The sequence below is a fragment of the Eptatretus burgeri genome, chromosome 11 (genome assembly GCF_056783735.1).
Source record: "Eptatretus burgeri isolate ZD-2024b chromosome 11, Ebu_testis_v1, whole genome shotgun sequence".
Classification (NCBI taxonomy): Eukaryota; Metazoa; Chordata; class Myxini; order Myxiniformes; family Myxinidae; genus Eptatretus; species Eptatretus burgeri.
The window spans coordinates 77,404,962-77,417,461 of NC_140971.1; the positions used below are offsets into that span (position 1 = coordinate 77,404,962).

The window sequence follows — 12,500 nt, forward strand, 5'->3', positions numbered from 1 at the left end:
ATGTACGTGCTGACACGTACGTGTTTAATGGTGCCGATGGATGATGGTGGGACGAGAAACGAAGGAGGATATTGTTGATGTAGTGATTGATGTAACAAAAGGTCTAACTATAAAATAATTCACAGCGCACGTACAATTATTCACCCATTAAACAAAGGGGAAGGAACCCTGTCTAGAAACACAGATTTATTGATATAACTGTTCTATAGGGACCCTGGTGGTTGTGTGCGATGGGTTCCGGATTCGTAACACTACAATCTACTGGATTTGTGAATCAATGCATTAATGGATAGAAAATTACGTATAACAATGGGCTACTGCTTCACTGTAGTAAGCATTGTACACAATGGAAAATGAGTCTTTGTAAAGACGAGTGTTGGTTTGTCTGCGTCAGTGGAAAAATCACCACAATTAATTATCTCAACCAAATGTTGAGAGAGGCATGCTTACTACCTTGGGGAAAGTAGGTGAGGCAACATTTTACGGCTTTGCCGAGGGAGAGAGGGGGGGTGGGAGAGAGAGAGAGGGAGACAGGCAGAGAGAGAAAGACAGACAGACAGAGAGACAGACACACACGGATGGATGGATGTAGATAGATGGAGATTCATAAAGCTCTCACTCCTGATATTTTAGAAAGGTTCATGCCAGAAAAGTCGGTTCACCTTCTTTCCTACAGCTGATGATCCGGATGGCCATTGAATCAGTTAGACATTCTTCAAATATCTCAACATTTGGTTATCATACAGTTGTTCATTCAAAATGGTTTACCACCCCCATAGCATACAGCTTCTTGCACTCATGAGTGATTCCACGTCAAAAGCTTCGTTGTAATCGTAGGTTAAATTGATAAAGGCTGATCTAGTTTCCAAGGACCCTGACTCTTGCCATCGATTGATCAGAGACTTATGGTGAACACTATCGATTATGCTTCCTCTGATGTTTATGAACTACCGTGGGAGAAATCATTACAAAGGCGTTATTAAGAGTGATTGTAACTCGTGGTCGTAAATCACAGGTGTTTGGTTGTAACCCCTTTACTCCTGCCACCTAACGCATGCTTAACGAACAGCAGAGCATTCAAGGAAACAGGTGCAGGTCATTTAGCCCATCATGCCTGCGTAACAGCCACACCTCCTGCAGGTGACATTCATTGTGTCCTCCTCTCTCCACGCTTCCCCGCCACCACCCTCTCTCTGACCTCTTTGTCTCCCCACTCCAAAGCAGCCCCATGGCAAGGATTACGTTGGGTAGTTTGCCATTGCCTTCGCAGCCGGAAATAGTGATCTATTCATTCCTCCGCACACACAGTGTCCTTTAACATCCACAAGGTAAGGCCAGGATTTGGGACGCTCGGCTTAACGTCCATCCAACCCAGGCTGCTCCTGAAGGGAACGGGTGTTTCTCGTATCAGAAATACGAAAAATATCCATGGATGAGACCGAAATATTTATTTATTTGTTCGTGTGCAGACTGTGGCTGCTTGGCTGAATCAATTTCTGGGGGCACCACTGTGCCACTGATGCAGTGCCCCCTGTTTCCAGTAATATGGTACTCATTTTGTCGAACCCGGAAGGATGACTGGCTGAGTCAACCCACCTGGTGTTAATTCGACGGTTAAAACAGAGGTCTTGAACGCAAGACCCAAAGATCTTAAGCCAGCCACCCAAACCGTTAAGCCAACACCAGCAGAGACCAACAGGTCTTGAGTTCCTATCATTTCCTGTAAATGCAAACAAGCAGTCAATGGATTACACACACACACACACACACACACACACACACACACACACACACACACACACACACACACACACACACACACACACACACACACACACACACACACTGTTGCGAATTTGGAAGCTTGCTGCACACAACAGCCGGGAACTATAGATCAGCTATATCAGTAAGTATGTGTTTCTAGTTAGAGTCCCGTCCTATGTTTAATGGGTGATTAATTGTACGTGCGCTGTGAGTTATTTTATAGTTGTGAAGTTTAAAATGTAAAAATCCTAACGACACCTGCCTTCGCTTCCTTCCACCATTCTCCACCAGCACCATTGCACGTGTGCATGTCAGCATGTACGTGGGCGGAGACCAATGTGCAAGGCGGGGTTTCTTCGGACGTTGGCGTCTTGAATTTCGCTCCAAATACGGGCATGGCACCCCTCTGTCAATCGGAGGGGTGCGAGCAAGTCTGCCGCCTCTCGGCCAATGGGGAGCCAACACAACATATTGCTGCTTGACTTCCTGGTCGAGGGGCGGAGAAATGAGCACCTCCCCCGACCAATCTCGGACGGTCGGGAGATCGCCCGACACGCCTGTTCAATGAGGGGAATGACACGAGACGGATCCCTCCCCCCTGTCAAGAAAAACGTTATAGTTGTGTGGGGGTGACCGAGTGAGAGAGTGGGAGGGTTCATTGGTTGAGGCTGAGAGTCTGAGTCTTCCCGCCGTGAATCGCCTGCCTGCGAGCCGGAAGATAATTGCTTGCCTGCCTGCCGAGCTGACTTGCTTTGCCTGCCTCATTGCCTGTTTTTGCCGGTGGAGCGTGCCCGACGATATCCTCTGTACCTGGTGCTTGGAGCGGCATCGTGTTGCGGGTTCGAGTCCCGCCGGGCCCGATTGTCGAGAACCGCACGAAGCGGGAAGGTCCAAGCCAGCTCTTACCTCTAGATCACCTTCTCTCCGAGCTGGGGGTATCAATAAAGGCCGCGCCACCATTTCTTTTGGGGGGTGTGTCTGTGTGTGGGCCCGTCTTTTAAGTAGAAATGTTTAAGTGCTTGTACATAAATTGCATTCCTTTTATTCGGTTAACCTTGCCTTCTTGCGTGCTTCCCTGCCCCATTGTAAATAAATATCGCTTTTGTTAAATGTTCCAGCTCGTTTCTGTGTTTCTTCCATTGGCTTGGCACGGTGTGTGTTGAGAAATAGCAAGGCAGTAAATTGTTCATTTGGACCGACAGGCCTTGGTAACCTCTGCTCGGGTTACACACGGTTCGGGCACGGTACCGGCTCATTCTGCTCGAGGTCCGTCGAGGGTGTGAATTCCCTGGTAGCTTTGCCGCGTGGGTAATTAGGTATATTGAAGTTTGGCAATTGACCCTACCCGACGCGGTTGAATTATTGGCGATTCATGGTCGAGTAAGGGACCCATGCCTTTCGGACTTATCCGAGAATCACGACCTAAATTCCGGGTGTTCGGTGGAGCCGACTCTACTGCTCCCTCTAGCGGTCGTGCTTGCCACCGATACCCGGCCCCGCAACAATATATCCTTCTCATTGGTGTTCAGAAGCACAAAAACCAGATATGGTGTCTTCCTCAGGGAATCCACCTGATACATCCAGCTCCTCCGTAAATGAAGCTGGCACGAGCTTTGTGTATTTTCACATCACAAAGATCTCCTTTGTCAAAGAGTACCATTACTTGGTACTCCATCTGGCCATCCCCCAGGCAGATGCCAGGCCAATCCCCATATCCTTGAGATATCATGGTTAGAGATCTTGACATTCCCAAACGATGCACCGCAGCTTGACCTCTCAGACACCATCCCCAGAATCCAGTCCATACAAGTGCTGAAAAGTGTGGGGGCCAGTACACACCACTGAGGAACTCCAGTAACAACTGGAAATAAGTCAGAGATTGTATCACCACATCTCACAGCACTCTCATGAGCAGCGTATCGGTCAGACATCAGATTGATCAGTTTTGCTGGCACCCCACGAAGACCAAGAATCCTCCAGAGGACATCCCGATTCACTGAATCAAATGCTTTAAAGAGATCAACATAGGCTGCAAGCAGCCCCTGCCGAAATTCTCATCTGCGTTCAGTGAGGACCCAAAGTGCAAGGATATGGTTAATCGTTGACCTCTTTGGTGAAAAGCCTAACTGCTCTGGGAGCTGGTGCTCAAGCAGATGTTGGCGAACCCTATCAAGAATTATCCAAGCAAAGACTTTGCTCGGCACTGAGAGCAGCGTCACCCCCTCGGTAGTTGTTGCAGTCTTGGCGATCACCTTTCCCTTTCCAGAGAGGGACAACAAGGCCCCTCTTCTAGTCAGTTGGGATGACACCTGTGTTCCAGGCAGAGCACAAAACTGCATGCAACGACATGAGTACAGCATTTCCACCAGCCTTGAGAAGTTCAGCATGGATGCCACAGATCCCTGGAGCTTTACCCCATTTTAACCGGTTCACCGCAGGAGGTGGGTGTGCTTCCACAAACGAAGGTGGATTACAGTTGATTGGAGGGTCAGCAATAGGGATAGTAACACCCCTGACATCCAAATCATCAGCTGGTGGATCAGCCTGGTACAGCTGCTCAAAGTAACTGGCCCAGCGGGCCTTCACTTCGGACACATCTGTCAAGAGCCCACCACCCTCTGCTCTAATTGCAGTACACCGAGGGATGGGCTTGGAGGAATGTAATGCACGAATTCCCCTGTAAGCTGGATGAGAATCACTTGACCACAGGTGATGCTCGACCCCCTTACAGATTCCTCGCACATAGGCCTCCTTGTCCACCCTTCGTGCACTACAGTTTTATGCCTCAACACCCTGGACAGCTCAGCTCTGCCATTAAGCCTGGCCCTGCGACTGGTCAATGGTATCCAGTGTCCCTTGAGAGAAAAAATTCTTCTTGGCCCTCGAGTGAGTTCCAAGACATCCACCGGCAACATCAAGGATGGAAGTCTTGAAGGCACTCCACAACTCTTCAGGATTCCCCAAAGCACCCAGACCCCCCCAAATCCCCACTCAGCCTGTTTACAATCGACTCAGCTACCCTCTCATCCTTGAGCTTGCCAACATACAGCCTCGGCTGGGATGGGACCATTCTCCTGGATTTAAGCTGCAACTTCTGAATGTGAATTTCGTCATTTTGAAAGTCACGAATGACCTGGGATATTCACAGAAGTTGCTTTTACTTATCTTTGATGATTTTTTTTTTGTACATCAGGATGTAAAGTAAAATAAAAAACAAAGATCAAATATAAATCTCCAAATTATTATTCATAAAATACAATTTATAACGAGATTTGAACCTTACAATGAACACAACAGAAATTGGGGGAACTTCTGCAAAGTTTTTTTTTTTTTTTTCTTTCTTTGGAGTGTACACCAGACCTTTGGGCGAAATCCTGAATATAGTAAAATGGAACTTGCTGTTGAGTAGTTAGCCTCTATAGACTCCTGATCTATATCCGCCGTGATAGGGACAGATGTGGTTCACCTCCAATGGGAGATAAGTTTTTTTTTCTGTTCGGATTTACATTTGCACAAACGATGAGGTTCATTCTGTGCATTTAGAGAAGGACTGATCCTATTAATACATATACAGTTTCAAACCTGCTGATGATGATGCACAACAAAAGAAAGGTTCACAAAGTCGTTGAATTATTACAATGACAACAATGGAAAGTACACCTCTCGCCAAAACAAATCTCGAGCACCAACGGTCGACTCTGTGCCCCTATCCAAATTGCGAAAAGCGTGCTCCGAAAGATGCAGCACCTCCATGTGGGCACCGAAAGGAGGACGACAGTTTTTGGTCGGATTCGACTACACAAGGGAACCCAATAATACATATACAGGACGAGTTGGAACAGAGGTGAGGACACTTCCAACTGAGCTGTCTTGTCTTGCACATCATCCTTGTCGGGAAAGGAGGCCTTCTGTTCAAGAACTATTCGAGCCAGACTCGTACCTGTGAACTTCAGAACCAATTGCTTCTTTTGAATTTATCTCTGCTACTGAAGGTGGACGGAGGTTATGTTTTCACAACTGTCTGTTTGTTTGTTTGTGAACAAAATATCTCAAGATGTTGTGGATGGATTCAGACGAAATTTGATGGAGAGTTTTGGGTATGGGACGAGGAAGACATGATCAGATTTTGGTGAAGATCCGGATCCGAGAATTTGTTGAGTGATTATTATTCACCTTTAGGAGATGGGACCAAAAACGATATATGGCGTGATATTTCAAAAAGTTATGGACAGATCCAGACGAAACTTGGTGGAAAGGTTGGTTATGTGACAAGGATGTAGTGATTCGATTTTGGTGAAGATCTGGGTCTGGATCCGACAATTTTAAACTGATTCTTCACCATTGAAAGATGGGACTAAAACGACATATAGCATGATATTTCAAAAAGTTGTGGATGAGTTTTGACAAAACTTGGTGGATAAGTTGTGTAAGGTGACAAGAACAAGCTGTTTACATGTTGGTTAAGGTTCGGATCTAGATCTGGCTTATCAGTGGATACAAAACGTGAACTGTTCAGCCTTGTGGAGGTATGTACTCTACCAAGTACTGTTGTAGTTAGTTTCTGCATTCGGATGTGTGGGACACATGTAGCCTCAGATTCATTACAATAGGCAATTATATTCCCACCTGCTAAGCGTGTGAGTAATGAGACACCTCACAAGGGGGCACCCTCCGCTTGTGGGGTCCAGTACTGGAAAACCCAGGGATGTTACCACGTTTGTTGTGGATGTGGAGCATTCATACTCCATTCAATACCGATGATAAGGAACGGCTGGCTTGGAAAGCACCAGCTAGCTGCTTGGTAACTAAACACATCCAAGGTGTAAGTACTGAAAAAAAATATTTAAACGATATATTATTTTTCTAGTGCAGCTTTGGAAGTAGGTATGTCCATAATAGAACTCTGAGTGATGAACAAATCGAGTCCTTGATGCCGAAAATGCCCAAATAGGACATTTGCGGAAACTTTTCAACAGATTTTGAATGATGCACAAACAAGGTGCAGCATTGTGGAGCACATCCTCCGAATCCTATCCAGGTTCCTCCTGATGACTCCATCTTTGCTCTTTACTTCTTCGAGTTCCTTCTTGGTCTTCCATTTGATTAAGATGACATGTTAAGTCTGTTGTCTGGATCGAGTTGGTGGTGTAATATTGAGGTTCTACACACCTGTCTGCAAAGTGAAAGCACCTGGCCCTGATTGTGTGCTTACAAAGTGGAAGTCACGATTTTCGGCCTTTTACACTGAACCGATACGTGTGCCAGGTGTGTTGCTGGAGCCCCGGCCCATGATCAAGAGACATTGCACAAGAAAGGCCTTGGAGTGATATATAATTCCCCATAGGAATTGGCCGCTGGAGTGCCTGATATATTTATTGGTTAAAGGTCACGATCAATGCAATTGCCAAGTTTTGACCTTGTCCAGACTGGTAGACCGAGGTGGTGTTGCACATTGATAAGTGATTATATCGATTATAGAGGAGTATCCAGCAGATGGTTGTGTCATCAGCAAAATAGCTACATGGTGAGTGTCCCGTATTTTGCGGGTTTTACCCGTTTTCTTTCTTTCAACCCGCGGACCCATTGTCGTATCATCAAAACCCGTATTGGATGGAAAGTATGAACAACTTCAAAAACGCAATAACTTCCATTCCACTCGCATGGATTCACACACAGAGACATATCTGTAGCGATCCCGATCAAATATGCAAGGTACCACTCTAGTTTGACTCTTTAGGCTGGGTATCGTCATGACATTTACCAAACCAAGCAATTCCTTCAATCCTCAACCTGTACGCATCTTCACTTCCACTCGTCCACTATTTGTCCTCACCCAAAATCAATCGGTCTTTCCGATTTGCTTTCCAATTTGCTCTTGGACTTCTCACTGTGATATTTGTCGATACTTTCGATTATTTTGAATGGTCCGATTCGATTCGGATTGTTTTCATCTGCATGCAGGGTGTCCACAAATTACCGTTCCAAATTCAAACTGTAATAAATATAAAAAAAAATGAATGAAATGGGATACAATGATATGGTTTGATGCTTGTGAATGAACGAACATTTCTCAAAGTTTTATTGTCAAGATTTGTCAAGCTCGTCATATCGTATTCATCACCATTTATCATCACTTGGTCTCTATAAACCAGGCAGCACTGCTCTTTGTTGTGGGGACACTATTCGCAGTGAATGTGATGTCATGCGTCACAGGCAACAACTGGAAACGAAAATAAAAAAGTGAATAAAACTTTGAGAAATGTTCTTTGTTTGACAAATGTTATGTATATTTGTATGTTGTCTTACTTGGAACCTCCTTATCTTTACTGATGAGTCAACATTGCGAATAACGTTGTTACCACGTTTGGTTAACACTTCGCAGACTGCATTGTTTACGGCCGCATGGTTCCCTTTTCCTTAATTTTTTTTCTTTTCATGCGGCTGTGAATTTCAAGTGGTATTTGTAGAAAAACACAACTTGGGTGTCAAGTTGGACAAATATCCAAAGTTTAAAAAAAAAAAATTGTTTCAATTTTTCTTTAATCTCATTGCAAATCTGTGACCACAAGCACGCAAAGGGTTAAAAAAATAAAAACCCGATTTCGATTCCTACCAACCTGTTTTTGGCGCCTTCAACTTGCCATGTATAACAATGCTATCCAGTCATAAAGGTAGAGATCAACTCGGAATACCAATACTGAACGAAATCCTTCTTTAGGACTTCCTGATTCATCATGATTCACACGTTTTTTGTACCATTCCCTTCCTTTGGCCAATATCAAGCATCTCAAGCCCTGGGAGTATCATGACATCCCTGCTTACAGCTTTGGCTTCTATTCAATGTGATGAAATTTTATTTTCCACAAGATTGAGCTGGTGTACCTCAGGTCAGGTCAGGTATGGGAGCATGCGCCAGAGCAGTGCGTCGCTGAATCCACTTTCCGCCGGTACTCCAGGGACCTCCGTCTGACCAGCTCGAGGCAGATGCCTGGCCTAACCCCATCTCCTTGAGATGCTGCTCAACCTGCTGCAACCATGAGGCATGTAGTTGGCCCATTGGACTCCTCCACTTACGAGGCTTCCTCACTGAGAGAATCTAGTGAACAGGATCAGTGTCAGGAAGACGAGCCACATATCCATCGAGCCACAGCTTACACTCATGTACTATACAGGTAACAAATCTCATTTGAGTCTCTCTCAACAACCGCTCGTTGGCCACAAAGTCCGACCAGCGATAGTCAAGGATTCTCCGAAGAGATCTGGTACCAACAGAGTGAAGTCCCCATCTCAGATCCCTGGTCAAAGTCCAAGTCTCACAAATGGAAGAGCAAGACGATGCTAAGGACCTGAAGATTCGGACATTAGTCCTCCTGCACAAGTACCAATAGTGCCACACCCCATGATTCAGTGAATCTATGACTCCCCAGGTCCAAACCAGACATCTACTAACCTCTGGCTCGCAGCAGGCTGAGATGTGAATATCACTGCCAAGGTAAGTGAATCTCTCAGTGACCTTAACATCCTCACCACAAACAAGTACAGACAAGATAGCAGCATCCACGATGTCAGTGAAAGCCTGGATCTTAGTTTTGACCCAAGAAATCCAAAATCCCAGCGACTCTGACTCCTCTCATCCTCTCAGTCTCATTCAGCACCTCGATGGCCCCCAAAAGGATATCCAGAATCTCTGCAAAGATGACTGCATCATCTGCGAAATCAAGGTCAGAGATCTTGACATTCACAAATGATGCACCGCAGCTTGATCTCTCCGACATCCGACCCAGAATCCAGTCCATACAAGTGCTGAAAAGTATGGGGGCCAGTACACACCCCTGACAAACTCCAGTAACAACTTTAAAAAATCAGAAATGGTAACACCACATCTCACAGCACTCTCAGTCCCAGAGTAGAGTTCAGACATCAGATTGATCAGTTTTGGTCCCAATTCACTGAATCGAACGCTTTACAGAGATCAACATAAGCTGCAAGCAGCTCCTGCCAAAACTCTCGTCTGCGTTCGGTGAGGACCCGAAGAACAAGGATACGGTCAATCGTTGACCTCTTTGGTGTAAAGTCTAACTGCTCTGGATGCTGGTGCTCAAGTAGATGGTGGTGAACCCTATCAATAATTATCCGAGCAAAGACCTTTCCCGGCACTGGGAGCTGCGTCACCCCTCGGTTGTTATTGCAGTCCTGGTGATCACCCTTCTCTTTCCAGAGAGAGAAAACAAGGCCCCTCTTCCAGTCAGTTGGGGTAATGCTTGTGATCCAGGCAGAGCACAGAACTGCATGCAATGACATGAGTACAGCATTTCCACCAGCCTTGAGGAGTTCAACATGGATGCCACAGATTCCAGGAGCTTTACACTTTACACCAGTTCACGGCAGCCTGTGCTTCCACAAATGAAGATGGATCACAGTTGATTGGAGGGTAAGCAATAAGGACAGTCACAGCCCTGACATACAACTCAACAGCTGGTGGGTCAGTCTGGTACAGCTACTCAAAGTAACCTGCCTAGCGGGCCATCACTTCGGACTCCTCTCTCAAGAGCCCACCACCTTCCGCTCTAACTGCAGTGCACTGACTGGGTGACTCTGGACAATGGTATCCAGTGAACCTTGAGACAAAATTTTTCTTTGCCCGACAGTGAGTTCCAAGACATTCACCGGCAACATCAAGGATGGTGGTCTTGAAAGCACTTCAAACTCTTCAGGATTCCCCAAAGCACCCAGACCCCCCATCCCCCCCCGAATCCCACCAGCCTGTTTTAAAACTCCTCAGCTGCCCTCTCATCCTTGAGCTTGCCAACATCCAGCCTAGACTCGGATGGTACCATTCTCCTGGATTTACACTGCAACTTCAGAGTTGCTTCAACAAGCCTGTGGTCAGTGTTGAGGAACTGAGCACTCTGGTAGGCCCTGTAGTTCTGGATCATCCTCCAGGGACCATCAATGAGCACATGGTCAATCTCCTTTGCCACATCACCAGCATTAGAATACTAAGTCCAGCAATGAGCACGTGGATGCTGAAACCATAAACCAGCCACCCTAAGTCCATGACTTCTTGCAAAGTCAAGGAAATTAGTGCTCTTCAGGTTCAGAGTGCCAGACCCATGGGGACCAACACATGTCTCATAACCATCCCTATCAGTTCCAGTAGATGCACGCAAGACGAGAAGAGTACCTCGCCAGGGGCACTGATCAACCACAGACTCGAGCACGGCATATAATGTGTCCTTCACGTTGAGATCACGCGCCTCAGTTGGAGCATATACCGAGACAAGCGAAGCGACATCCAAGGAGTGACGAATCCTTAGTCTCATCATACGCTTGTTGACTGGTGTTACCTCAATTACCATTGGAATCAGCTTATTGGACAAGCTACAGCAAATCCTTGCACATGGTAACCATCAGAGTGATCAGAGCAATGGTAGGTGTAACTACCCACCATGATCTCACCACTATCCGGTGTCTGAACCTCAGAGAGTGTTGCAATACTGATGTTCAAATGCCAGAGCTCAGATGATAACAGAGACAGGTGATCATCCTCTCTTCGTGATAGGACATTCCAGTCACCCACCCGAAGGGACCACCTCAGGTTAACCCAAGGAGACCGCCGTCTGGTGGACGACACCTCAGCACCACCGCAACAAACTCTCCCACAATCTGACCCGGGAATGTTATCCCATGGTTTCCCTCCTATCATCAAAGATTGGGGGTCCCGAAGTTTTTGCCCCAATCCTGTCATCCGTTGAGCTGCCCTGTGAAGGGCAACATCATAGGAGGTACTCGCACAGAGTGGATTTTAAGTTTTCTTTGCATTTGTGGTTTTTTTGGAATGAAGTGTTTTACGATTGCCGGAGTGCAAATCCTGCCACCAACCTCCTAAAAAAAAAAGTAACCCAACTGTAGGATGACATCCACAGACACAGTTAGGCACAAGCAATGGATGGCCATTGGCTCATTAGGAGCGGCTCCGCCCTTTGACAGGTTTTTTTTTTTTATCCTGCTGGGTGTCCATATCATACACCCTCCTCACCAGAAAACCTGCTGGGGGAGATGGTTTAGTCACTGACAACCCGACCATGAAACAGGTTCGTACAGGTTAGTACATGGTACCTGCAGCAAGTCACAGATCTAATCTTGCATGATCTGACAATGGGTGTACCTGAAAGGGTGAAATATCTATTCTTTAATAGTTCATCTGTCTGTAATGTGCCATCTCTGGATAGTATGTTAGATGCACCTCTTGGTGCTTTGTTTGGTCTTCAACACTAACCACAAACCTACTTATCCACTTCCATTCCTTTATTCCCTTTCTTTTTCTGCCTGTCTCACTTCAAATACAGTCATTCCTTCAGTCCTTCAAGTAACCCACTCTTTGCACATTTGGGTGCATTGGTGATGGATTATCACACTGGTCACAGCTGTTTGTTGCACGGTGTGCTCCAAACCACACCTTTCAGAATTTTGTATTCCTTGAGGATTATCTTCAAAGGTGATTATTTGTTAATGCAGGAGAACTTTCCTCCAGGTCATCAAGACAGTTGTTCACTACCACCCTCCATTGAAAACCAGGATTCTGTTCAAAAAAGCTCACGAGTCTCTGGGCTTTATCAATTTCACATCACAGACAGGTCGGTGGTCTCTTTGTCTTCTACCACCTCCGTTCTGGTCTTGCACCCTCTGCTTTTTCCGTGCTCTGTCCCTCAGGTTTCTGCAGGGCACATGCAATC

General features: G+C 46.1%; 1 long non-coding RNA gene across 1 annotated transcript; it reads left to right on the top strand.

Annotated features, from left to right (window-relative positions):
* The first annotated feature begins 485 nt into the window (after positions 1-485).
* Positions 486-2,878, top strand: LOC147017428 (uncharacterized). Its single transcript, XR_015049742.1, has 2 exons — positions 486-1,328; positions 2,056-2,878. It is a non-coding gene; the product is annotated as an uncharacterized LOC147017428 (long non-coding RNA).
* Positions 2,879-12,500: the final 9,622 nt, after the last annotated feature.